The sequence below is a fragment of the Schistocerca cancellata genome, chromosome 2, assembly GCF_023864275.1.
Source record: "Schistocerca cancellata isolate TAMUIC-IGC-003103 chromosome 2, iqSchCanc2.1, whole genome shotgun sequence".
NCBI classification, from domain to species: Eukaryota; Metazoa; Arthropoda; class Insecta; order Orthoptera; family Acrididae; genus Schistocerca; species Schistocerca cancellata.
In genome coordinates this window covers 391,765,126-391,791,638 of record NC_064627.1, presented here as the reverse complement: position 1 = coordinate 391,791,638, position 26,513 = coordinate 391,765,126, and the positions used below count along the sequence as shown (strand labels likewise).

At 41.0% G+C, this 26,513-nt stretch overlaps 1 long non-coding RNA gene and 1 other non-coding gene across 2 annotated transcripts in view; both read left to right on the top strand.

Annotated features, from left to right (window-relative positions):
* The window catches only part of LOC126145889 (uncharacterized), a 1,192,902-nt gene that overhangs the window by 114,071 nt on the left and 1,052,318 nt on the right, over positions 1-26,513 (top strand). The window lies entirely within an intron of this gene.
* On the top strand, positions 15,718-15,789 carry Trnap-agg (transfer RNA proline (anticodon AGG)). The gene has a single exon. It is a non-coding gene; the product is annotated as a tRNA-Pro (tRNA).

Below are 26,513 nucleotides of genomic sequence, written 5' to 3'. Positions count from 1 at the left end.
AAACAATATTTTAAATGGGAAACGGAAATAGAAAAATGTGTTACGTAAACCTTTATGTTTCCTAAACAGCATACGAAACTTCCTAAAAACTTGTAAGTGACAAATGGAAAATTTTTCAGAAGACACTTCTTTAAAATTTAATGCTTTTGATCGGGTAACGCTATTATCATCCAACCTTTATTCACGAAGCTCGGTAAATTTGATTTGGCCTCTCCCATAGCTTTCTTTTTTATAGTCTGAAAACACAATGGGCTCAGAGAATGTGAAATTACTTTCGCTGATAATTCAGGAACCAAGATGTATGAACCTGATCGTACTACAAAATTTTGCAAAACTATTCTTTGAAATTAATTCAAATGACTGAATACTGCACCTCAGTCTGCGACCCTAAATTCTTCTTTCAAACGGCCAAGCTTTGTCTCTGCATCCGCAGTTTGCTCTCTTCAGCAGTGCTCATCATCTCAATGTATGAAGAACATCGCGTTTAATTAATCTTTTTTTTTCAAATAGGATGTCCTCCGTCGTCACCTCTTTTCTTTCCTACGATCTTCCCTTAGAAAAGGCTTAATAGAAAAGTATCATGTTTATTTAAGTGTCCGATGAGATTTGCTTTGCGCTAGTCTACAATTTTTAGTAGTCCACTCTTGTCTCCTGTTCCCTGTAGAACCATCTAATTCGTTTTACTGTCTCCAGCTAGTTCTTATTATTGTCTTCCAGAACTACGTTTTTGCAGCTTCGATGCGAGCTCTTATTTTACTAACGTCCAGGTTCCACATCCGTATGTCAGTACACAAAGATCTTCAGAAATTTTTTCTTAGTGTGGAAGCTGATGTGTTTGTTCAGTAGAAGGATCCTTTTATTTTGGAAAGCACTCTTCGCCAGTGTTATTCTTCTCTTGGTTTAATTGAGACATATATTTTCTTCCACAATGCTACTGAAATAGTGAAATGCAGTTGCTTCCTAGAGTTAGTTACTGCCTGTTTTTATGTCAGTCTTGCCTCCAACTCGTTTCTCGTCTATATCTATGACTTTTGTCGTCTTGCTATTTATTTTTAGTTTTGTTATTTCTTCATTTGAGATCTTAAGCATTGTTTTACTTCTTTCTTTAAGTCTGTCATCGGAAAATGTGAGGCAATGAAAAAGAATCCCAATCGTTTTGACTCCCGTCGTTTCGTCTTTCATTATTGTTATCGCCTCCTCGATAAATATATTAAATAAGAAAGGCAATGGGGCAAACCCCTGTCTCACTCTTCTTCTGATTTTTGCTTCTTTTTTGATAGTATTAACACATCCACTTCAACACTTTGACAGTTGTACAGACTTAAAATCAAACGCCTGACCTTCAAATCAAGTCCTACTTTGCCTGTTGCTTTAAATAATAACTTCCAATCAGATATATCAAATGCTTCTTCTAGGTCAGTAAATGTGTTTGCGTTTACTTCTAATGTTATTTAAAAAATTGACGTACTGGCATTATTGCATCTCTTGTTCCTTTCCCTGTTCTGAAGATAAGTTCATCATTGCCTAAGTTCCGTCTAACTTTTTTATCCTCTGTTTAACAAATGACGGTAATATTTTTGCTGTGTGTGGCAGTTGGTCCGGTGTTCTATAATTTGTAGAGTTCTTTGCAATTGCACTGCTGGATAATGCAATGATTATACTTTTTGTGAAGTCAGGTGGTATGATAACCATTTCATAACATAGGTCACAATAATTTATTTTGTATGTTATCACTACTATTTTGTAGGAGCTCTGCAGGGATATCATCTGTACCCGCTGATTTTTTTCCAAGAGATGGCGAAGATTAAACAAGAGGTTGCGTTTCGTCACGCGTTCATTTAGTAATCGCAATGCTTGAAAGTTGTTCTGTTTCTGATCTATGTTTCTCAGGAACGTGAAGTATAAAACCATTTCATATGCAGTAAGACCATACTGCCATTGAAATGCGGCACGTTCGCTGTAATCCCCTCTACACCCTCTACGCGCTCAGACTGCGTGGCGTGGTGGTGGGGGAAACGTGAACCGAGGCTGAGTGCTTTGGCACACGGGCCCACACATGGCACGTGAGGAAAAATCTTGGCCACCCCTGGAAAAGACAGCCGGTGCCTTCATGGAAAAATCTTTGTGTTTGCCTGCGGAACCGTGATTGTACCCAGCCAGGCACCTCTTCGTCCGAAGCAAATCGACGACCACGAGTGGAAAATATGGAAATCGCATGCGGAGGAACCAGGCCTCTATGTTGCCGAAACTGTTTCTACTACTATGCAGAAATGTAGCTGGGAAGTCCTTACACATCCTCCATACAATATCGAACTGTCCTTACGCGATTTCATTACTTTTAGAGCCCCAAAGAAAGACATTCGTGGCCCTGAATTTGTTGAAGAGGTACATACCTGGATACAATCCCGGTTCCACTCGTAGTCGTCGATTTGCTTCGGACGAAGAGATGCATGGCTGAGTACAATCACGGTTCCGCAGGCAAACGCAAAGATTTTTCCATGAAGGCACCGACCGTCTTGTCCAGGGGTAGCCAAGATTTTGCCTCACGTGCTATGTGTGGGTTGAGATAATCTTTCTCGTCAGTCATTAATTCACCAACAAGTGACTACAACACACTTACATGGCTTTATAATACACTGTCACCATAAACAGCAGCAAGGTGCCATATTAACTAATTCAATACCTTTCCAGTCAGCACTACACAGGTCACTGACAACATCATAAATACAAATTAAACACTTTTCAGTCACTGGTTATAACATGCATTTTCATAAAAGCCCACTTAACAAAGGTAAATAAGTACTCATTTAATAAACTGAAAATAGCTCCACTATTTGAACACGATTTCAGTGACGTTATCTTATCCACTCGCATAAGACAACCGGATAGAAAGTGCAGGGGAATTATTGTCTGCCTGCGAAGTGAAAAGCGAGCAGCTGCCATGTTGGGGAAGTTGTCTTTTCTGGAAAAATGCTGCAGCTACCATACAACATCAATCCTCCTCTATAGCTAATAAGGTCAAACGCTGCACAATGCTGTGCTTTTTCGATACTAATAAGCGTGTAGAAATATCTTTCGCATATTTCATGAGAATTATTAAAATCCAAGACTTTTTTTTCGTCACCAGATCATGTATTCGACATCTACAAATGTATTCTATGCACCATCAGATTAAGGCTTCTATTTCAGTATTAATTAATTAATATTACGTCTATCCATCAGTTACAGTGAAAGTTGCTTTTCCTTTTATCACACTTCCTTTCTCAGCTAACATGTAGATATTATTCCAATCAGACATAATACGCTTTACATCTGGTTGCTACTAGATGATATTACGAGGGCAGTTCAATAAGTAATGCAACACATTTTTTTTCTCGGCCGATTTTGGTTGAAAAAACCGGAAATTTCTTGTGGAATATTTTCAAACATTCCCGCTTCGTCTCGTATAGTTTCATTGACTTCCGACAGGTGGCAGCGCTGTACGGAGCTGTTAAACTGGCGTCTGTAACGGATGTGCGTTGCAAACAACAGGCAGTGATCGAGTTTCTTTTGGCGGAAAACCAGGGCATCTCAAATATTCATAGGCGCTTGCAGAATGTCTACGGTGATCTGGCAGTGGACAAAAGCACGGTGAGTCGTTGGGCAAAGCGTGTGTCATCATCGCCGCAAGGTCAAGCAAGACTGTGTGATCTCCCGCGTGCGGGCCGGCCGTGCACAGCTGTGACTCCTGCAATGGCGGAGCGTGCGAACACACTCGTTCGAGATGATCGACGGATCACCATCAAACAACTCAGTGCTCAACTTGACATCTCTGTTGGTAGTGCTGTCACAATTGTTCACCAGTTGGGATATTCAAAGGTTTGTTCCCGCTGGGTCCCTCGTTGTCTAACCGAACACCATAAAGAGCAAAGGAGAACCATCTGTGCGGAATTGCTTGCTCGTCATGTGGCTGAGGGTGACAATTTCTTGTCAAAGATTGTTACAGGCGATGAAACATGGGTTCATCACTTCGAACCTGAAACAAAACGGCAATCAATGGAGTGGCGCCACACCCACTCCCCTACCAAGAAAAACTTTAAAGCCATACCCTCAGCCAGTAAAGTCATGGTTACAGTCTTCTGGGACGCTGAAGGGGTTATTCTGTTCGATGTCCTTCCCCATGGTCAAACGATCAACTCTGAAGTGTATTGTGCTACTCTTCAGAAATTGAAGAAACGACTTCAGCGTGTTCGTAGGCACAAAAATCTGAACGAACTTCTCCTTCATGACAACGCAAGACCTCACACAAGTCTTCGCACCCTAGAGGAGCTCACAAAACTTCAGTGGACTGTTTTTCCTCATGCACCCTACAGCCCCGATCTCGCACCGTCGGATTTCCATATGTTTGGCCCAATGAAGGACGCAATCCGTGGGAGGCACTACGCGGATGATGAAGTTATTGATGCAGTACGACGTTGGCTCCGACATCGACCAGTGGAATGGTACCGTGCAGGCATACAGGCCCTCATTTCAAGGTGGCGTAAGGCCGTAGCATTGAATGGAGATTACGTTGAAAAATAGTGTTGTGTAGCTAAAAGATTGGGGAATAACCTGGTGTATTTCAATGCTGAATAAAACAACCCCTGTTTCAGAAAAAAAAATTGTGTTGCTTTACTTATTGAACTGCCTTCGTACATAGTAATTTATGATGTGGTTTGTTCCTACAGAAAAATTTTTTGTTTTACGTAATGACCTCCAACATAAGTCTTAGTGTGCAGCTTACTGCTCACACATTATCGGAATTAAATTAGTTCTCATATAAGTCTGCGATTAATACACCCAATGTATATATTCCAGCCGTTTAAATAACTACTATGGTTTCCTTATGGTTTTTCAAAGGGAACCAAAATATATCTTCAGCTTTTTCCTTGATAGTCAAATTTCAAATCTACTTTGTGGTAATTAGAAAAATAATTTACTTAATAAACATTCGAATTTGTTATTCTGAAAATAATATGGTTTTCAATTTTCAATCCTTGCGCGCTGTCTTAAAGTGCCACAGTGTTCCCCAAAGGAAACTACTCTCGCCCCTTTCTAAAAACAATAAAAATATAGTTATCCCTGCCACTTTTACCTGTCATACATTCAGTGAACTCTGTTCCACTTTAGGCGTCGGTGCCTCACTACGCTCAAGAATACCAAACAGACCGGTTACGATGAAGTGGTTGGTATCGAAACAGCTCATCCATTAAGCAAAAAATCATGTTTTTTCTGGCTTCCTACAATTCCAAAATAATGACTCGCAAAATACATAACAAAATCTGTTCCTATTCGGGGCTTAGTACTATTAAGTTCACATCTCAAACTATCCAGGAAACGTTAAGAGTACCTATCTTCGTTCCCACTGGACACGGTGCTGCCTATGGACAGCTAATAATTCTCCATAGTAATCGATACAATTACCAATCATATTACCTCCTTTTAAACATATCTCCAAATCCGTCCAAGATGTACAGGGATTTCCAAAAAGAATACACGTATTTCGAATGCATATATTTATTAAACTTTAAGACATACGAATATGAAACTTTACACACATATTTATGACACTCTCAAGTTGAGATTACAGATGTTCAATATGTCCTCCATCAGTGACACGAACAATATCACATCGATACTCAAATTCCTCCCGTACTCTGCAAGCATGTCCTTCGTCATTGATGTTATGGCGGTACGGATTCGGTTCTTCAACTCTTCCAGGTTCTGAGGGAGTGGTGGTATATAAACGCTGTCTTTCACGAAACCCCGCAGGTAGAAGTCAGAGGATGTAAAATCCGGTGACCGTGGGGCCCAGCCGAGACATGCTAAGTCGCCAGCCAGCTCCTTGACGACCAATCCAACTGTTCGGTAGAGTTTCATTCACATATTCACGCACTTGGCGACTCCAGTCTTGCCCCGTCTTGTTGAAAAATGAAGTTGGCTTCGTGCAGCCTCGGAAACAACCAGTTTTGTAACATTGCGAGATACTGCTGACCGTTAACAGTGTTTCCAACAAAGAAGAATGGACCGTAAACAGATGATCGGGATATCGCAAAAAACACATTGACTTTGGGCGAATCTTGCACATGTTCAATGGCTGCATGTGGGTTTTGTAGGCGCCAAATTCGAACATTGTGTTTGTTTATCTGACCACTAATATGGAAAGTCACTTCATCACTGAACACGATGCATTGTGCGAAAGTTTTATCATTGTCAGTAGCAACAAGAACCTCGTTACAAAATGCCACACGTTTGCGTTTGCCATCAGAACGAAGAGCTTGTAACAGCTGTAAACTGCACGGCTTCATAACCAACCGACGTCTCAAAACACGCCAACTGTTGTTGCAGGCAGTTGTAACTCCCGACTGGCACGACGAGTTGATTTTGAAGGACTACGTTGGACAGCAGTTTGAATTCGTGCAACATTTTCTTCAGGAACACGATGGCGGTCAGGACTCTTACCGTTACGTACACATCCTGTGTCTAGAAACTGTGGATACCATCTGCGAATGTTCCATCCATTCAGAGGATCAATTTGGTACCTCAACCTGAAACGTCTATGCACAGTAATCACGGAGTTGCACTTCGCAAACTCGAGAACACAGAATGGTTTCTGCTGCGGAGTAGCCATTTTAAAATGACTTACCAAGCAAAACAAAAGACAAGTGACATCTATCAGCTATTAATATAAGCTAGACTACGTATTCGTTCGTCAAATAGGCAAGCCAAGACGCAGCGATCGATAGTTTGGACAAAATAATACTTTCTAATACATTTATTCTTTTTGAAACACCCTGTACATTGCTTCAAGATTAATTTATGATCACGTTTCTTCCCAATATAGTGTCCTTTATCCTAAATATTACTGCGATAAGTAATAGATTCGTCTCCTTACTTTGACACTTGGAGGAACAAAATCCAAGAACCGTATTACTCTATTGTATATTAACAACGTTTTAAATATAATTAACAGCAATCTCAGACTTTTCGCAAATGATGCAGTCATTTGAAAGAAGTACTGTCTGAAACCAGCTGCATAAATGTTCTGATGAACTTTAAAAGTGGTTCAAAGACTGGCAACTCGCTCAAATTGTTGAGAAATGTGAAACTGTGCTTTTTACAAAACGAAAAAAGCGTAGTGTCCTGAGACTATAACATCAGTGCGTTGCAACTGTTCTGTCAAACGAAATGTGGGATGACGGTTCTGCTGCTTAGCATATCCCTGAGATGCTATGTGTCTGACCCTGGTGTCCTACAGAAAATGGAAGCTCGACATAAGATCACGCAAATTTAAGAAAGATAACAATGTTGTGCATGGGAAAGTCTCATTAAAGGAAAACTAGTAAGGGTGGTCCAGTTAAGCATGAAAATGTGAGAACCACAACACACAGGCATACATTAATGAAGAGGCTCTTCTATCTAAAACAGAAACAAGCGGCACTGCATCAATTTGGTTTATTACCGTAAAGCATCAACAAATACTGAGATCAGTATCAACAAATACTGAGATAAGTATATGAACACTTAATAAATGGACCAGGAACTGTATTTATGAAATGTAACCTTGGCACAGGTGGGTGAACACAGCATCACAGTAGGTAATCATGAGAATGACTGCAAGACTGGTTTTGGTTTAAAGAAAGAAAGCTGAAAAATAAGTACAAACACCAGTAAAATCGCCGAAGTGCATGATGGAAACAGTTAGCTGGTTGCGAAACATTGAAACTATTTAATTAGACCCTGACGAAAGTTAACTAGCTTCATGTTGCCCTCAATTCAATGATTTCCTCATCAGTTCGTTCCCATCACTCCCACATAATGTGAATATGGAAGATGGCGACAGTAATGCCTGGAAGTTCTTAGTTTAAAGAAAGAAAGCTGAAAAATAAGTACAAACACCAGTAAAATCGCCGAAGTGCATGATGGAAACAGTTAGCTGGTTGCGAAACATTGAAACTATTTAATTAGACCCTGACGAAAGTTAACTAGCTTCATGTTGCCCTCAATTCAATGATTTCCTCATCAGTTCGTTCCCATCACTCCCACATAATGTGAATATGGAAGATGGCGACAGTAATGCCTGGAAGTTCTTAGTGCAGCATTGCCTCGGTGCTCAGTTCTACAACAGCACGTGTCGTCTCACTGGTATCCTGGCAGTAAGTGTTCTACTCTTCCATCTTCTAGCAGCAGATGTTCTCTGACTGAACTCTCCATACCTGGCTGTTCCTGACAGTGTGGCAACCTAGCTTGCCAATCACAGCAGATCTTAGGAGTTCTGATCAATTACAATTTTGTAAATAAGTTAAACAAACTCCTACTCTCAGGGATTTTGTCATACTTGACCAATGATAAGCTGACCTGAGAAAGAAGGTTCTTCCACTCCTTGACAGATTTCTATCTCTGATTAGTTGGTTGGCTTACATGTAAGCAAACACGTGAAAGTGCACGTTTTGCAGAAATGTTTATTGTGAACCAACCAGAGGGCCCGTTGCAAGGATTTTGAACTGACATTCTTTAGTGATGAAACCAAAGAGAATCAGCAGATCCTATGCTTCTCCTGTTCTGGTTTCTGCATCTGCTTCACACCGTATCTTACCAAAATGATTTGTTTAGCCGTCATCTAATGAAGTTTAACAACAGATAGGCCAGCCCTTGGGTTGCCTAGTGTATGGAGATACGGCGAAAAGAATTGTGTGCTTCCTGCCCTCTGTGAAGGAGAACTCTGAGATGTTGTAAGGTGTCAGGCAAATCCAACACCTTCCATGAAAACCCTGACATGATAAGCAAATCCAGTAGTATGTCACATAGCTCCGAATAAATCGTGACATTAAATTAACCAAAGTAATACGAGTAACGAGTGAGCAAATGGAATACCACAGACTAACACAAGAATGCCTAAATGCATGTCATACCTTCCCACAGTGAGACAGACGCAGTTCCGAGGGGAGAAACGAGAACAGAAGCCGAGAGCAGAACAGTGTTAAGCTAGAAGGCCCTACGATAAGGGACGGACACCCCGTAGCCAGCTAACCGCTAGGACCACCCCCCAGCCCATGATAAAAGCTAGAGCCCTCCAGAAGAACAGTATAGATCTTACAATAACACAAAAAGGGCCACCCCCAGCCGCAAGTTTTAGCGTGAGACTTTTTCGCGTCTCTGTTACGTTGCAAACTTTAAAAACATTGCCCCACCACGAAAAGTATAACGTTTCTCATTGGATAGACAGAATTTTTGTAGGCGGAGCTTAAGGTTAACATTGAGACCATGATTGGTCAGATGAAAACACAGCCAGATATTTTTTTTTAACTCACTTCGGTAAATTGTAGTAAGGAGAAGTTAGGAAGGAGTTGCTTCCGAGACGGCGAGGTGAGCGGAGCTGTGCTGCCCGCCGCCCCCTGACGAACACCGACAAGGTAATGAATGCACACGATGCCGCATAACAGCGCATAAAGCTTCACTCAGAACTGCAGAAGTCTCATCTGTTACAACCCCTTTTTGCGTAATACTAGTGTCGATCGTCAATTAAAGCTCATGGTGTTCACACTTGCCACTTGAAGTAAAAATCTGAAACGCGATGATTTTTCTGTTATATAGTTATTGAGAAGCCACATCAGCCACTGTAATTTACGACAAGTTAGATAAGTAATTAATGATAATTGAGGGTCACTGTAGACCATTTTGATAGTTTTCTCTCTTGTTAAGCTTAATTTAAACCTAGATTATAGATGTGATATGGCATAGGTCATCCTTCGATCCATTGTAGAACTTGGAAACCCACTCAGGGAATATTCGTTCACATTTTTGTTGAACACAGTTGGTTTTTATCATCCTGTATTAAAACATTTCCTTTTATCAATAGTGCAATTTATAAACAATGTTTTGTGAGTAGAATAAAATTTCCAATGGTAAACTTAACTGCTTTTTCGACGTTATTTTACCAGCTAACTAAAAATAGGAAAGCCTTGAACCCCTTCCACTAAATTTAGTTAGTATTAAGATTCTTTTACAGGGAGTGCAGTGGAGCTGACGCTGAAATCATTAAGTATTTGGTTATATCATCGCTAGTCTCACTGAACTCTTCTGAATTCTACATGTCATGTGTGGTCTGGCGTCTCCTTACCAGCAACAGGTCCCAGGTTCAAACTAGTCGATTCCCTAAAAAACACGCTCAGAGCGTCGTTGCGCGAAACTGGTAGGGAGACACGGTATAGAACAACAGACACCACGCAGAATGTTAGAATGTGAACATGTTTATTGCCACTCCTGGTCCTTTTAAGTAAGCTACATCATCCGCCACGTCCTGGAACAGGGGAAGGTGCGAAACTATTCCGAACTAGACTCATAGCACACCAATAATGACTAACAGTAGTAAGGTGGTTTTTAGTAAAATTTAGTTTTTCTGAACCCGCAGCGATATTCAGTTAAGGCCAGGCCAGTGCCAGGGGCACGCACACGTGGATTAACTCGGTGCGCACGGCCAAAAATTGTAGGTTTATAGATTTTCTGGCACGTCTGTAACGCTGCAGGTGTTAATTTGTTAGGATAGGAACAATAGAATTCCAGTAGACAAGTAGACTTGCCCATAGCGTAACTTTAATCTTCATCTTGTAGTAACAAGAAAGTAGAAAATCTAGAATAGAATAAATGCTGCTAATAAAACCATTATATTGTAGATATTAAGATCCACTAATGTCTAAGGTGGTGGGTTATCATGTATCATATATTTGTTTGATGAAAAGCTACATCACCCAAGCCAGCTAGGAAGCTTTCAAAGCTGCCGTAAAATTAAAAGTAGATCACCCACCGTAACAAAAGTAAAGGAAGATCAATAGTAATTGTCTGGGCAGCCACTGGTAGTACTGAATACTGTCTGCAGTTTGATGTGCCATTAAAGGATCCACTAAACTGACCATGCGGATATGCATATAGCATTATAAAATATATTATGTTACAATTTGGGAATAAGCTGCCACACGACAAATACTTAAGTGTAGGAGTTTGTAGGGAAATGAAATGGAATGATGGTATAGACCCAGCCGTAAGTAAACAAGTTGGCAGACTACTAGGAGACTGCAAACAAAACACTCCTAAGATCCATCCTAACATATGACTCAGATGTGTGGGGCCAGTGCCAAACAGGATTAACAGGGGATATTTAATGACTATTAAGATCGGTAGCAAGGATTGTCACAGGTTAAATTGATGACTCGTCGGAGAGCGTAACAGGATGCTTGCAGATAGATGCAAACAGCCCTGTGAAAGCTTACGTAGAAAATTTCTAGAACCAACTCTAGGCGATGTATCTAGGAATGCACTACAATCCCCTACGTATTGCTCCAGTAGGGATCGTGAAGACAAGATCAGACTAATCACAGCACGCACAGATTAGTTTAAACCGTCATTCTTCCAGCGATCCATACCTGAATGGAAAAGGGAAATGCCCTAATAACGGGTACAGTGTGACGAACCCTCTGCCATGCACTTCACAGTCGTTTGTAGGATACAGATGTATACGTATAAGTAATGAATGCAGCAAGATGTACACAATTTGCCTCAATGATAATGCGTCCCTGTTACTAATTATTATGACTAAACTTTACCGACCATCATACCCAGTCCATTCCAAACCAAAAACTCAACTTCCTAAACAGCCTTTGGAACCGTGATGATTTTATTTAATGGCCATATGTTCGATTTCATAGCGACATCTTCAGTGCAGTTCATTAGCATCCACGTCACTTACTCCAGCTTTGTGCCTCGTTCGACGATTCTGACATGCTGGGATCTCCTGCAGCTAACGTAAACTACAATATAGTAATAAAATTTTCTTATTAATTCACAATGCGCATGACTGAACAATTTTAATTTTCCTTTAGTATTTAGTCCCACATTTCAAATGGCTCTGAGCACTATGGGACTTAACTTCTGAGGTCATCAGTCCCCTAGAACTTAGAACAACTTAAACCTAACTAACCTAAGGACATCACACATATCCATGCCCGAGGCAGGATTCGAACCTGCGACCGTAGCGGTCTCGCGGTTCCAGACTGTAGCGCCTAGAACCGCTCGGCCTCCCTGGCCGGCAGTCCAACATTTATCTGTACGTAAGGTGGTTAGGCACCTTACTTACGTAACGTATTATAGTTGTTGTGAGCAGCCACAATCTCCTTAAAATATGAAAAAGACCAAGGACTGGATAGTGACAGCACACAATATCATCCGTCACGCACCGTACACTTGGCTGCCGATTATGTATATACACACATCAAAAAACGTTTTGCCGGCCGCGGTGGTCTAGCGGTTCTGGCGCTGCAGTCCGGAACCGCGGGACTGCTACGGTCCTGCCTCGGGCATGGGTGTGTGTGATGTCCTTAGGTTAGTTAGGTTTAAGTAGTTCTAAGTTCTAGGGGACTTATGACCTAAGATGTTGAGTCCCATAGTGCTCAGAGCCATTTGATTTGAAAAAAACGTTTTGCATCACCTCGGTTCGGAGAGTTCCGGAACCTGTACAGAGAATTGGAATAGAAATCAACGTAACCATAATTTCCACCCTTTTTACTGCTCATGAAAGCCACACGTTGCATGTTGTACCACCATACAGCAAGACCTTCAGATGTGATGATCCAGATTGCTGTACACACCGGTACCTCTAATACCCAGTAGCACGTCCTCTTGCATTGATGCATGCCTGTATTCGTCGTGGCATACTATCCAGAAGTTCATCAAGGCACTGTTAGTCGAGATTGTCCCACTCCTCAACGGCGACTCGGCGTAGATCCTTCAGAGTGGTTTGATGGTTCACGTCGCCCATAAACAGCCCTTTTCAATCTATCCCGGGCATTTTCGATACGGTTCACTGGTCGAGCGATGTCGTTATCCTGTAGGAAGTCATTCACAAGATGTGCACGATGGGGAGCGCGAATTGTAGTCCATGAAGACGAATGCCCCGCCAGTATGCTGCCGATATAGTTGCACTGTCGGTCGCAAGATGGCATTCACGTATAGTACAGCCGTTACGGCGCCTTCCATGACCGCCAGCGGCTTACGTCGGCCCCACATAATGCCACTCCACAACAGCAGGGACCTCCATCTTGCTGCATACGCTGGATAGTGTGTGTAAGGCGTTCAGCCTGACAGGGTTGCCTCCAAACACGTCTCTGACGATTGTCAGGTTGAAGGCATATGCGACACTAATCGGTGAAGAGAACGTGATGCCAATCCTGAGCAGTCCATTCGTCATGTTGTTGGACCCATCTGTACCGCGCTGCATGGTGTCGTGGTTGCAAAGAAGGACCTCGCCATGGACGTCGGGAGTGAATTTGCGGGACCCATGGTCTTTTGAGCGAGGAATATCATTGACAGTTCCTGTCTTTCTGTACCTCCTCCATGTCCGAACAACATCGCTTTGGTTCACTCCGAGACGCCTGGACACTTCCCTTGTTGAAAGCCCTTCCTGGCACAAAGTAACAATGCGGATGCGATCGAACCGCGGTATTGACCGTCTAGGCATGGTTGAACTACAGACAACATGAGCCGTATACCTCCTTCCTGGTGGAATGACTGGAACTGGTCGGCTGTCGGGACTCCCTCAGTCTAATAGGCGCTGCTCGTGCATGGTTGTTTACATCTTTGGGCGGGTTTAGTGACATCTGTGAACAGTCAAAGGGACTGTGTCTGTGATTCAATATCTACAATCAACGTCTATCTTCAGGAGTTCTGGGAACTGGGCTGATGAAAAACTTTTTTGATGTGTGTTGATTTAGATTCTATAATTATCTTATTCTTCATACGCTGCACTGATAATTTGAAATACTAAAACTGAACGCTGCACTGTATCTCGAAATCACACGTGTGGCATGAAGAGGCTGCCAGCTGCTGCCAATATTTCTGACGTAGTGCCTGCAGGGAGCTCAAAATGGAGACAATTTATCATCTTCCGCGCAAAGAAATAAGATACTGGAGTACGTTGTGAGCTTGATAACGATGCGCTCTTACCTAAGACGGAACTGAGGAAATCGCGAAATGCGAGGAAAAATTCAATTGTTTCATGAGACGATCGTATGTCTTTTTGGAAAGAAATACTCCAAATCCACATTTGCGTCTGATTTATCGGATCCCTTTAGTTCTTCTCCCTATACAAGAGATCTGGATCATAAAATATTAAATAATAGAGAACTATGCAAAACCAACTCGTCGGATAAGATACCAGGTTCTCATTGTATTTAGGTCACTCATTTGTGCTCCTTGCACCATCAAAGCAAAAAGTATTTTCCATTTGTTTGATTTACAACAGGCTGCGAATTATATCGGTGATTAATATTTGGTTTGTGTAGCTGCCGTCGCCCTGATCTTGGTGATACGGTGTTCTGTAGACACACATTCAGACAACTAGTGACGTTAATCGTCCTGTAAGACATAACAGTCCCCTTTGGAAACTTCTTAACTTTATCAGTATTTATTTCTGCTGTTGCTTTTACCAGATAAACTTTCTACACAAGTCTCCATAACGATATTACACCACACAGCAATAAAAAAGTGCCTACTTGATGTAATGTAGTTGTTAGGAAAGCGACGAAGAGTTTCCCATCATTGGAGTCTCTAAGATGCTACTTTGCTATATATGACTCATGGAGGTTTATGACTATGACGATTGTAGATTCACTAATTTTACATGTGACAAACGTTTTGTATTAGAAGGAAACAAGTACCGACAGTAATGTATATAAAAATTTATGAATAAATATTATTTGTGTTTTGCAGCTTAATGTTTATTGTCGGTTAGGGCCAAACATGTTTCACTTATTTCTCTTAGGCATCACTGATTGTCTATATAAAAAAGGTGCTCGCCTAGCTATAAATATTTTGTAGATATTTGGTTAAAAATGATAATAAACATTCATTTGCAAAAGACGTATAATTTTATTTTTATCTACATCGCGAACATATAAGAGTAACATCTGAGGAAGAATGGCTGTATGCATGAATACATATATAGTTACAGACAGTGTCAATGTGTTTGAGATAGTTTAGCAAAACAGGCATTTGAAATAAGATGTATGTAAGACGTGTACATCATTTATCCCAAACACTGTACTTGGAATAAGACTAGCTAAAACTAAATTTTATCGCAAAATTATAAAAAGAAACTAATAAAAATGCAATGCCCTACGAGCGCATATCACGTAATCTTCGCTTCCTGTAGTATTTCTGTCGTCTCACATAGAACATACCTCCGTACCTAAAGGTTTATTTCAATTGAAAACAACGCCATGTTCATTAGAGCTATTTATACGTAAAAGCAATTACGGCTAGCTCGCGACTGAGCAATCGAGGCTAAAGAATAATTCACTAGAGCTCCACGGCTCTGTTAATCATAGCTGTAAATTAGAGAAAGTACCAGTTCGGTGTAGAATTTCAACATCATATTATTCATAATCCCTCTGTGCAAGACTACACTATTTAGCACTGCCCAAGAGTACCCCAAACGTTGACTGTCATGAGAGTTTCCTTGCAGCTCAACGCCAGCGTCGTCGTGTCTTACACACGTGGCGAGCGGACGCTTCCTGGTTCCTAATACGTAGGCCATCAGCTCGTTATGACCTTGGCTCTACGGCTAATCGCAATATATAAACAACTTTCTTATCTGTGAAAATCATTACACTTATGCCAATACACTATATTGAGCCACAGACATCACATGGCTCGTTGGTCTAGGGGTATGATTCTCGCTTAGGGTGCGAGAGGTCCCGGGTTCAAATCCCGGACGAGCCCTATATTTTTTTCGCTTCCGAACCATTGTATCCACTTCCAAAGACTCTTTTCAGTTACTTCTCTTTTATTTGCTGGAAATTTGTTGCAAGCAGTAGTCAGTGTGTCACAACCGAGTGCTCAGACTGTGCTGACGTGAGGTGCGGCGCTCCGTGGAGTAGATGATCCGTCACGTAAACACGTGTTATTGTACACTCTTTGACATAAAACTTGACCGGCGGCCGGCCGCTTCAGAGGCTAAGTCCGCGCCGATCGCGACATGGGACAAAGAAACTGGCCAACTCGCTAATTCTCTAAGTCCGGTTATCTGCACAATCTGGCAACACTGTAGACTGCGGCACTTCCTGGAGTCAAACTTGTCCCAAGATAGAGAAACTCTAGGCTGATTACGCCTGTGGTCTAGCGGTAGCGTGCGCTGTTTCTGTTCATAATGTCAGTGGATCGAGAGCAGCTGGCATAAGATATTTTTATAGCCTCTTCTGTCTGAATGCTGAAGACGTGAATGTAATGGTAGCGCAGATTCAATCTATTTCGCTTTGTGACACACCGATATCAAAATTTTATCTAGTAACGATTTTGCGGCAGATTTCCTGCAGACTGTCCTCCTCTAGACGCCGTATGCGGCAAAGCTCCGGGATCCATTTGCTGGCTACTGGCAGCGGCCGTGGCGACAGCAGCGGCGCTGCACTCCCCCATTCTTTATCGAAAGCGCCTGCTACCGCTCATCGCTTTTGATGATTTGAAACGCTTTATTATTAAATGTTGCTCCACAGAAAATTTCTACAATTTCCATTCACGCTCAAAAGCAACGGAGACAGACGCCCTGATTAGTAGGCGGGTAATCGGCAAGAGCTGAGTATGGCCCGAAATTAATTTTATAGACTGGGACGAAATTAAACCGCCTCACTACATTCGATGAATTTATAAATGCTTCATACCTCGTTTCTTTTCCTTTCAAACTTAATTATTTGTGCAACGTTTGATCAATGATTGGATGTTTTCGTCAAGCCAGAGTGAGCGTCTGTGGTGTAAAATGTATTACAGTTCTTGTTTGATTCCTTATGGTAAGTCTATGCGATAAACTGTGTGAATACCTTGCAATGCATGCTCTGTAGCAGTGCAGGCACACTGCACATTTGGAGTTCCATGTATGGGTTCATGAAGTATTTATTGTTGATCGGAAGTGATAGTTAAGGTCATCAGATTTAATCCAGATAAATTTGTTGTTTTGAAGGTTTCAGAGAACGGAAAGGAATTGCTAACGCCGGTGTTAGAAAACGTCTACAGTTAAACGCTATTGCAAAAATTTAGAAGATGTGAACTATATTAATGAACATGTGCACTTCATAAACAACCTTCTGACATGTTAGACCTATATGACGAACAAAGCTCAAATTTATATCGTTGACAGTCGGTTTGAATCTTTTCAGGACCTATTTTACAGTGAAGCACCTTGGAATTTGCAAAGCAGAAATCCATGATATTAACTTAATTTACTAAGTCGAAATCGGACGAAGATTGATGTTTAAAGGCATTCTTCAGATTTCGCATAAGAAATTTTTACTAGCAGTTTGCAACTCCATTAATTAAAATGGAAAATAAAAGGTTTTAGTCAGCGGCTTCTACCGTGATTCGAACTTACAGTACAAGCACTGCAACGCATAAGGGAACCTCTGAGCTAACGACACACTGGCGGCCAGGGGCGGACTATAGTCACTGCGATGTTGCCTGAGCCTCAAAACGCAACCTTAAACACAGAAACAGAGGAGGTGGAGATTACTGTTTTAACGTCCCGTCGACAACGATGTCATTAGAGAGGAGCACAAGCTCGGATTAGGGAAGGATGGGGAAGGAAATCGGCCGTGCCCTTCCTAAGGAACCATCCCGGCATTTGCCTGAAGCGATTTAGGGAAATCATTGAAAACCTAAATCAGGATGGCCGGGCGCGGGATTGCACCATCGTCCTCCCGAATGCACACACAAACAGGTGTTACTTATGTGAAGAACGCCGTTCTTGGAGTCCAGAAATTAAATATACTTTCTAATTGTGTCATCTTGCAGTGGATTATATCGTACGAGTCTTCGTTGTGGAAAACGAATGTTAAGTGAATTTAGCGAGGTAACGCCGACCTACACCCGGAAGTAAATGCACTATCAGAGTGTTGACAAATACTTGCTACGACGCTGCCATTTCTCGGCTCTCTGACGAGGCAGCTCTTCAGCGAAATGCTTGCCGTGATTCTCCGATACGGTTCTTCAGAGTGGAGACGCGCGCGCACGTTTGGTTTTTATGCGGCGTTCTCCCCTGGTGGTTTCTGACGTCGCCTTGTGGGCTATGTATACATATGAGACATTCAATTATCATTAATCCAGAATGATACAAGTTTCAGCTTCCGGCGTGGAAGAAGGCTGTTGACGCCGACATTATATCATTTCAACGTAGGGAAAGCAAAACGGATCATTCAATGTTTCTCATTCAACATAAAGCATGTGAGATAAATTTCCGTAACGTTCATAATCATCTAAAAATACAAACGAAGTAAAAATACACCGGAATCTTATTCGAATTGAATATAATGTAAGATACCAAACGCTTTGCACCTCGATGTCGAATTTGTCCACTTGCAATCGTTTGCAGCATGCACATAGATTGTCATGATTACCACGAGAATGAAGAAATATGTTGGTAAGGATGGAAGCAAGAAGAGACGCAGTCAACAAATATTCTATTCCTCATGGCATTCATTTCATTTGACACGTAAGAAGAGGTAAAGCGGGAATTTACTTTCGTTAACACGAAAGATATGCCGCACATATTGATAACGAGGAAGTCTGCGTCTTCATACGTTTCCTCCTTGAAATCTGTATGCTCTATTATATACTAAGTAGCCCGATCATTGTTTCAGTAATGTGACCCTCTTGTTTGACCCCGTAACGATGAACAGATTCCAAATGCATGTCTCTGCGTGAAAGTAGCTGTTCGAACCCTTCCTGGGTTGTTTTTTGTGTTTTATTGCTTGGAATTCCTGAAGCAGACCACTGTGCCTTCCCCCCTCGTGGGTTAGGTCTCAAAACTAAACCGCTTTGTATCCAATGGCATAATTTATTCATACAGCATCAGCATAAGACTCTTGCGAGTGAGAGAATGACAATTACAATCGTAACAAGAACAAGCAAATAATGAATGATGTTTATTCCAACGCAGAACGAGAATGGCTTTAAATATAAAAATCTATATCTATATCCATATCTATTGATCTTTGAGTTGGCACAATGAAAATATATTCTTAGCATTTAGTTACTGAATTTAGTTCTGGATGTTTGCAGAGAAAAGGAAAAGTCGGTACTTCTCGCTAGTGTAATATAATGTGAACCAGCAACTACCCTTTCCTTAGAACACGACTCAAGCAGGTCCTCAAGTAGGCACTGCTGCACTCTGTTCCCTGACATTGCTCTGATGACGGTTAATGCAGATAGTTCCGATTATGAAATACAAAACGTATTGCACGTTAGTTCCTAGGATAGTAACATTAAATTTGCGTTGTAGACGGCACATGAACGTGACGACTATCCATATTACGCATCAATATAAAAAGACAATATTTTGGGAATTTAACAGGATTACTCAAAATGAATTCTGAAATTGGGTGACTGACCGCACAGGTGCTAAACGTCGTCAAGAGTATACGATGTCCTAACCGCATTAGGAATATGAAGATCGTCTTCGACAGCTCGCAACTTTCACATTGCTATCCCCACCCTACTCCAGACAGCTCTCGGTGGAGTTGCACTACGTTGCCGATGTTACGGAAGGCCTTCAAACCGACGACAGACCACATATTGAAAAATACAAGCGAATTCTCTTGCAGTGTAAGCTTATTGTAACTAATCTAAAAATTATTGGAGAGGAACATTGTCCTATTCAAAAAAGTAAAATGTTACACACTGTTGACGTCAAACGGACATTATCTATGTCCTGTCTTGTGTCCTACTCATCTATAATATCAAGTGTACTATGAAAATGATTATATATAATGGATTATAAGGTAATGCATTGATACCAGATGGTGGGGGCCGGCCGATGTGGCCGTGCGGTTCTAGGCGCTTCAGTCTGGAACCGCGTGACCGCTACGGTCGCAGGTTCGAATCCTGTCTCGGGCATGGATGTGTGTGATGTCCTTAGGTTAGTTAGGTTTAAGTAGTTCTAAGTTCTAGGGGACTGATGACCTTAGAAGTTAAGTCCCATGGTGCTCAGAGCCATTTGAACTATTTAACACAAAATGACATTAAAAATTTTAGTTATTCACGAGCAGCTAGTTGAGAATATGTATGAACATTAAATGACACGACGAACCGTCATGTTCTGCATATGGATTCAAACCCAGCTCATGCAGACTAAGCAAAGATTTCGTGACTGACGGAAACTAACAGTCATTCCTGATTAGGCATACAGAGAGTGATATACCTCGATTTTAGACAGTATCAGTTAGCAAATATCAACTTTAAATTGCATAACGCAAACATTTTTAACAGACGCGAATTCCTACCCAGCATCTATTGTCCCTGTTAACGAACTACGAGAGATGTTAAATATTGCTTCTTCACAAGTAACTTACTTGAAATGCCGTGAGGTAAAGCTGTGTGTTGGACACGGATTCGAACCCGGAACCTAATCGGATTGCTATCGAAGCACAGTCAAATGTGACATATCGGAATTTCGCGGCAGTAACTAGATGTTATAACTGAAATGACGAGACGAAAAATTAATTTTTTCCTTCCCAGGACTCCAACCCGGCACCTATCGCTGTTATATTCTAGAGAAAACTAACGTTAAATATGGGTTTGTTGCACCAGCAGTGACATGTGAGCATGTTTGAACTGAAATAATATGACGAAGAGTTCAGCGCTCACTGGGAATAGAGCCCCACACATATCGTTGTTGACTACACACAAAGAGACGTCAGCTACCGAATTTTTCTCCACCAGCTGCTCAGAATAGCATCTTGAACTTACAGTCATCTCGCAAATAGTTCTGTGTCTCACTGGGAGTTAAAAACGTCAGATATCGTTAGTGTGACAGCGAATGAAAATACATTAAAAATCAAAATTATTATCCACCAGCAGACAGGTGTTCTCATGCTAGAGCTTGATAATACATAATTAAATCTTTAGTGCCGGGCCAGGATTCGATCCCATTCACGCATAATATGTGAAGGTGTTGAGGAATCTGCAGTTTTGAACAAACAACAAATTGTAGCCGAGCTGCATTGCCACGAAGGGATCAAATTCCGCGTTAAGGGCGGTCTGAGTTGCATTCCCAGTTCAGAACCAATTTTATCGACATACAGAAGCTCAAATAAAAGATGGAATAAGTGTCCTGTGACCATACATAGCGTTTGTGTCGTCACTTGAAATAAATAACTAGTATAAGAAAGGTTACTGGTGGTAGAGTTTCTACATGTCGCCACTCCAGACTTTATTGTGGTTCAACCTACCGTCTACTTGGTAAAGAAGGAATATCATCTTTAATGTGAATTTTCTGACCATGCAGCCATTATATCTCCTTCACTTGGTGTAGCCAGGAGAGAATGGAATCTGTCTCTCCCTATCTAAAATCATTGACAGAAGTGGGAATCGAACCCAGACCATAGGTATAACAACCTACCATCCGTCCAGCAGACCACGAAATCCTCTTCTCTGCGAGTCATTTTTCTATCGTAACGCAGTTGTGCCACACTGGATGAGAATTCTGACACACAGGCTCCCTGTAGTAATTTGCAGCATGTTCAGTAAATTCATTTACTTGGTTGACCGAATCACCATGAACTAGCTGCCTCGGCTACCCAGTGCATACATTCGACTATTTTGTAATCACAGAAATAAAATCACGTTACTGCCACCTACACACAACTGCCAACATTGTAGGATGCAGAAGTTTAAATAAGAAGTGTTCCTTTTCACTTGAGCTATTCTATTGCGCTATCTGTTACTAGAAAACGTCGTTCAGTCCAAAAGAAAAGCTGTAACTGTTTGTCTCTCAGAAGTCAAGACATGGCCATATGCATAATCTCACAGTGCTGTGGAATCCAAAAGTTCTGAAGGAATAGTTGCCGAGCTCTGGAGCTGTTGTAGTTCCGTGTCAGCTTGTAGCATAGATAAGATGTCGCGAGTTCGAATACATTCAGTGCTACATTTTTTAAAACGCAATTCTGCTCTCTGCTGAAGTTATCAATCTAATGGAACTTTGAACAAATTCCCTTCACTTCTCAACCCAAAGTAGTCGCATGTGGAAAAAGGACTAACTACTGTGACATTTTGTCCTATTCAGGTTTAATAGACAGCAGGCAGCAGATGCATCTCGAAGATGTGCAGGGAGAGCGCATCGTGCCATAATATGTCAGAAAAGTATTTTCTACATTAGCCGTCGTGTGGTAGTGATATTTTATTCTTCTTCAAACTTTGATTGACAGCTTTAACTCAGAACAAATTTTCTACATGCATGTAATCAATAAACTGCATGTGCATTGTCAGACTGTCATAGGTAACATCAGAGAATTCGCATATATCGTTGATGATTAATTTCTCTCTCATGTTTACTATTGTTTTAACAACACTAAAGGAAACCTTACGAAAATTGTGCACTGTATTATAAGAAATGAAATAAAACTAACGATGATAACCTTACGACGAAAGTATCTGTACACAAGCATGCCTCTATCGACACGAATTAGTAAAATACTACTCACTTAGATTTTGATAGGGTCTGTGTTTAATTGGTATGCTGTGTCATACTCAAGAGGTATGCAAATGTGGCATTTCATAAATATAGTTACGTATTCCTAGAAACCCAAAATTCGCTTGTCAGCAGCGGAAAGAGGCGTTACCTGTTGTGCAGCATTGTAAGTTTTTCAACATTGCACTATGAGCTGAAAGCATTTTCTTGCGATTTCCGTATTGATGTTTGATCTGACTGCTTGTAGCTCTTTCACAGAAGGGATAAAAACGTTTCAGTCAGTGAGACTGGAACTGCGAACCGTAACAGACGCTGTTTCACATGTCAGCATGTTACCACAGAGCTGGCGAGGGGGTATGGGTCTCAGCTTCCTATTACGACGGCAATAGTAACTAGAACTCGTAAACCGCTATTTAAAGGTCGAGATTAGTTGCGATTTCCACCTGCAACGACTTTCTTGGGCTGAAAACCGTAAATTTTCAATCTTTTGTTACCCTTCAAGCTATAATAACTCAGATTATTCAATGGAAATGACAGGTAAAATCAAGTGAACTTTGAGGCTTAATTCCGTGCACACCAGGAAGTAACTCGTCGATCACAGAGTTGCCAAACATACGTTGCCTTTTTGCCAAATCTCAGTTACAGTACCAGCAGGAAGAAGACGAACCGATGTGATCCTACAGCGGTCTGGGAAGTGACCATAGCTGGTGTCTCCAAGTCGCGGCTGCTACGGCCTGGAATACGTAATGCGTCTGATTCGCTTTCTGTAACTAGGTTTAGGGACTGGAGCGTAGTTACTAATAATACTCAGAACTGACTGCAAACTGAGCATCATAAATCAGTAACTCTCATTGTTGTTTTTATATTTCTTTCGTAAGTGCACTCAAAACTAAGAAAGTCATTCACAGGCGTTTTCCTGCCTCGCCGATAGTCGAGCAGAACATACAAATAAAAATAAAAAAGAATGTGTGTGTGTGTGTGTGTGTGTGTGTGTGTGTGTGTGTGAGAGAGAGAGAGAGAGAAATAAAAAGCAATGAGAGAGTGTGTAAAAAATTGTTGTAAAGAAATTGAATCATGGTATTTAAAGAAATCTTTCATTAAAATGACACGTTCCACATCATTACGAAATGTCGTATTCATGATCTATGGAACAAGAGTTAATCTAATGTAATGTAATCTAATCTAATCACATCATATTGATTATTAGCCATGAAGAGTCATGAACTACCGAAAGTTTTGCCAATACCAGTAACCAAATCTAAACTTGAAAATAAAAGACGACAATTTTTGTAATAAACCGTGACTCCTATCAAGACCCTTTCATCCCTGTTATCTAACCACGAAAGATGTCTGATATACCTCCATTCTGAAGTAACAAAGTGTGCATGCATTTAAAGATGAAGTGCATGATGTGAAGTTCTGTGACGGAGATACGAACCCAACACGTAATCCGATTGTTAACTAAGAAAAATCAAATGTTACGTATCGGTTTTTCTTACGAGCCGCTAGGTGTCTGAATCTAAAATAAGGATACAAACTTTTGTGCCTAAGCGACAATCGAACTGCACACCTACCGCGCATCCACGAATATAGCTTAAGTATCAGTTGCTTACTCATGAACAGTAAGATGTGTGCGTGTTTGACCAGAAATAACGACACCTGTTGCGATTGTTGGCAACACATGAACAGACATTGAAATTGCGCGTTAATTTTCACTAGCAGGTGGGTGTGCACTTGATAAAGCTAGAAATGAAATTATGAATATTTTTGTACTGGATCAGGTTTCAGACCCACATACTTACCTTTGGAAGAGAGCTAGAGAAGATTGCAGTCTTGGGAAAAGGAACGAAATGACTGAACTATACTGTTCCGAGAGATTCAGATCCTCGAAAGAGGAGATACGAATTCGAATCACAGTCCAGCACCAAATTTTTAAACTTCTCTAGTTCAATCAAGTACAAGTAAAATAAGAGCCCTGTCCCTTTAAATGGCTATCGGTTCATCAAATAAAATAAAATTTTCTAATGTAAGTAAGTTTACTGGCGACTGTATTTCTGTTTACCATGACTTCCGCTTTGTCATTTCCCAACGAAAACTGGCTCTGCTCAGTTGGTTATGAAGGAACGTGATGTTTAATGCGGATTCTGGATTATAACGTCTTTCTCTTGAGGTTACCAGAGGTAAAATAAATCTGTTTGTGCCTCTTAAAAGTAAATGCCTGAACCCACGCATTGCACCTGTGATAGCTCGTTCCACCAGACCATTGTGGCCACATTACCCAGCCCCAGGAGTGTGCTGTAACGGATGATGTGCTTAGCTTACAAAATTAGTCACGGTGGAAAAAATGCGAGTCTATTAAATGGTCAAGTAGAAGCAAGCTTCTGACGCAGAGATTATGCTATTCTCATGTTAGCAGGATGTAAAGACTCTTCTAGGCATCATAGGCTGGATGTGAAGCCATTTCGATTTTTCACAAATTCAGCAAATTTCTTAGTTCGAGAAAATCCACTGTGAAGTGTGAAGTTGCCGGATAATTCGATTATTACTGTTATTATTAATATCATTTTATTCATACTGCTGCTGTAACACAAGTGCTTGAACATCATTTAGTATCTTTTGGTCACTATAGAATTAGTTTCCCAAAAACAGGTTCTTTCCCTGTCTACGGAATCCTTTTCATGTTAATATCAAACACCAGCAATTACTCGTAAATTACATTAAAACTAAAGTAATTGACGAAGACGTTACTTGGTAACAAAAACGCACTGCCTTTCTTCATTTACTTTCGCCTAGAAGTGGCTATCGAGTACTGACAAACCAAAAGGCAAGAGATCTTACTGCCTTCCGATATACGTTGCTGTTAGTTCTTCCACATGATTTGGTCGACATGACCTGTTTCAAGTAGTGTATGACAGACAGTGTTTTAGAAAATCTATTGTTTCCCTTTGCAATAAACAGAAGTATTTTCATTCTAAGCTGTCCAAGTACAAAATTTTCGCAATATTAGTGCACATTTAATATTCGCTTCTATAATGTATAAAAGTATTTCACAGTCGCAAAACTCGCATCCGAAACGTTGACCTTACACTTAGTCGCTGACCATAAATTCTAGCTCAGAGTGACACCAGTTTAAATAACCTAATGTAGCGAAGACTGTTTGCCAGTGCTCTTTCTCACCGGAAAATACGCAATTGACTCATTTGGCTCCATAAGTACACTGTAACAGTAATTTCTGTGTGAAATTTGTCAATAAGCTTTCGCCTTCCAACCGGCAAAATACGGAAGAGTACAGCCGGTAAACAAATCACAAATCACGATTTAGTGCCGATAAGACGATTTCTTTAAACATTGTCGAAGCTGAGGGAATTTATTTTCTGCTTAAATCGTCTTAAGCAGCAACGTTCACAGATATCTCAAATAGGAAAAAGCTGAATATCCAGGTACGAAGGTTGTAAAACAAACTTCCCACAGTTTGTGTCAGGTTGATCTTTTCGTCTGATAACACTGCTTAAGTATTTTGTCTAAGAGGTATCACAAGTAGTATCCCTGTAGCTGTGGGAATCATTGGTTGAAAACGAGTTTAACACCAATGGGTACAGTGCTGCTATATTTTCAAAATTATTATCAACTTAAGTCTGAGTTCATCCACAAACTGAGGCGTATTTATAATATTGAAGCTAGACTGTGTATCCTTGTCTTTCTTGAGTGGTCACTGGAAGGCGTTTACACACACGTATACAATACTATGAATACTTCGAACGCTATGGTTAACGTTGCTCTCATAAACTACTTTTTTTTTTTAAATTCTTCTGGGTCTTAAGCGAGCAATATGTGTTGTAGATACAGTCTCAGACCAAAAAATTGACCGCCGAGTCGTTCACGTAAGGTGGACAATACAGTCATGCTCCTCTCAGAATTCTATGTCTGGCAATATGCTCGATCTAGCAACATGTAGACTGCGGCACTTCCCAGAGGATGTCTTGACTCCAGTCTT